The 2,344-nt window shown below is 45.9% G+C and overlaps 1 pseudogene; it reads right to left on the reverse strand.

Annotated features, from left to right (window-relative positions):
* Positions 1 to 451: 451 nt before the first annotated feature.
* LOC112076070 (uncharacterized) overlaps positions 452 to 2,344 on the reverse strand; it is an 18,063-nt pseudogene continuing 16,170 nt past the window's right edge.

Below are 2,344 nucleotides of genomic sequence, written 5' to 3' on the forward strand. Positions count from 1 at the left end.
GTGAGAGAGTATTATTTAGGCAGGTTCATATGTGATCACTGGAGATTCCGTTATATATAATGGTTCATGTAGAGAGATATTAGCCTGGTTCATTGAAGAGTATATTTAGAAGGTTCAACTCGTGCGAAAAGGAAAGTATATTTAGGGTTCATAGCTGGGAACGAAAATGTAATATAAAATTAATACAATAGAGAGTCCTTTCTGAGAAAGAGAGTATATTATATTGAGTCAAATGGCGAGAGAAAAGGTATATTTAGAGTTCATTGTGAGAAAGGAAATTTTAGGAACAGATTGTGTGAAGAAAGTATATTTAGGGTTCAATCTTAGTCCTGAGTGAGAGAGTATATTTATGCCCGGTTCATGTGAGAGGATATTTAGGGTTCAGGTGTAGAGCTTCCAAGTAAAAGTCCTAATGGGTATATAGACTCAGTAGGGACCACAGAAGATATTACTATGTAAACTCAGTCCGTGGTGCAGGGTGTGTTCTATCCTCGTTACCAGTCTCCCTGGAAGCGTTGATTCTGGACCTTGTTGGGATCCCGTTGAAGGGCGCTGACAGCTTTGTCCAGGGCCTGGCCTGGTTTTTTGGTCCAGGCAGTTGGCAGGTTGCACTAATGATCCTGGTAATTACAAATGAAGCGGTGATGTCACACCAGTAGAAGCCCCTGTCAGCCTGCTGCACCTCAACGCAGGGCCAGACGAAGCGGAAACTCAACCGGAAACCCGGCGCTTTCCCGTCAGAACCAGGCGTGTTCCCTGGAAGCCAGAAACCCAGGTTTAGTTCAACATAGCTGAGTGCACAGAGCTCACTAGTAATAACACCACAACTTCATTCATATGATACATACTGCTCCTAACCAGACCAAGAGTACTGTGTAATGTATGTACGTCTTTAGCAAAGAGGAAAGAAAAGTGTTTACCTGCGTTAGGCGTCTGTAGCCTCCCGTCCTGTTGCCTAAATGAGAGCACACAACTTAGAGTCACGCGACTGAGAGACCTGTTGATGACTCTTTCTTCGGGCAGAGTCCACGCTCTCCTGAGTTCTGCACCAGCACAGAAGGAGCCCGGGTCCTGCAATGCACATTGAGGTATACCGTACAGCTCTCATCTCAAAGGTGGCCAGCCGCCCGCCACCGCCGCACGCACACGCCTGTTGCCACGGCGGTTAAGAGGACGGACCTAGGAGGGAGACAGATCAATCAATCAAAAATCAATCAGGGAATCAATCAAATCAACCATAACGTCATCCTATGACTTAGAAAGCCTGCCTGCGAGCGCAAACCGCAACTAACCCATCAAGACATGAGAGCAACTGGGATTTGTGCGGATAGTGTGAGCCGCGGACCGATGGAATAACCATCCGGACACTACTGCGAAGTCAGTGTCTATCAAGATCAATGCATATGATAGCCTGAGACTTTAGTAGAGTAAAGACATTTTACCAGTGTAGGGATAACCCAGGACTACAAGACAGACAGTAAACAAGTCAGACCACTCCGCAACCACAGAGTCTTACTGTACAACTATGACAACCCCAACCAGCTGAGTCGGACAGACAGAGTGAGGTAACCACATTGGAACCATGAGACGTTTTGTAATGTGTTGTACTGACCAGCTGGTAAGAGTATTCACTTACATTTACAAAGATTCAGCCCACAAGATGCCTCAAGGTTCTACAGCCACACCATTGAGAGCATCTTGACTGGGTGCATCACTGCTTGGTATGGCACTGCTTGGCATCCAACCGCAAGGCATCTACAGAGACTATGGCATACAGCCCAGTCTACACCGGTTGTTTCAAAGCATGTGACTAATATTATTTTTGCGCATGCCTTATACAGTCTAATTGCTAGCCCTGGGTGGTACGCAGCATGTTTTGTGCCACTCCTGTCATTGCCAAACATTTATATAGATTTGACATAATAGAACAAACAGATGTGACCATTCTCTCTCTAACCGCACAACAGACTCTACTGGGACCATCTATCTAACCGCACAACAGTCTACTGGGACCATTCTTCTAACGCACAAACAGTCTACTGGGACCATGCTACTAACCGCGCACAACAGAGTCTACTTGGCCTAATCTACTAACCGCACAACAGTCTAATCTGGGACCATAGCTAACCTAAACCGCACAACAGTCTACTGGGACCATGCTTAATTAAAACCGCAACAAAAGATCACTGGGACACCACGCTAACTTAAACCGCACAACAGTCCTACTGGACCCCATGCTATCTAACCCGCACAACAGTTTCCTACCTGGGACATGACACCTCTAACTCAGCACAACAGTCTCACCTTCACCATTCCAAATTGGTGATGGAGGATAAGTTATAAA

This window comes from Salvelinus sp. IW2-2015, unplaced genomic scaffold, assembly GCF_002910315.2.
Source record: "Salvelinus sp. IW2-2015 unplaced genomic scaffold, ASM291031v2 Un_scaffold3551, whole genome shotgun sequence".
In the NCBI taxonomy this organism is placed as follows: Eukaryota; Metazoa; Chordata; class Actinopteri; order Salmoniformes; family Salmonidae; genus Salvelinus; species Salvelinus sp. IW2-2015.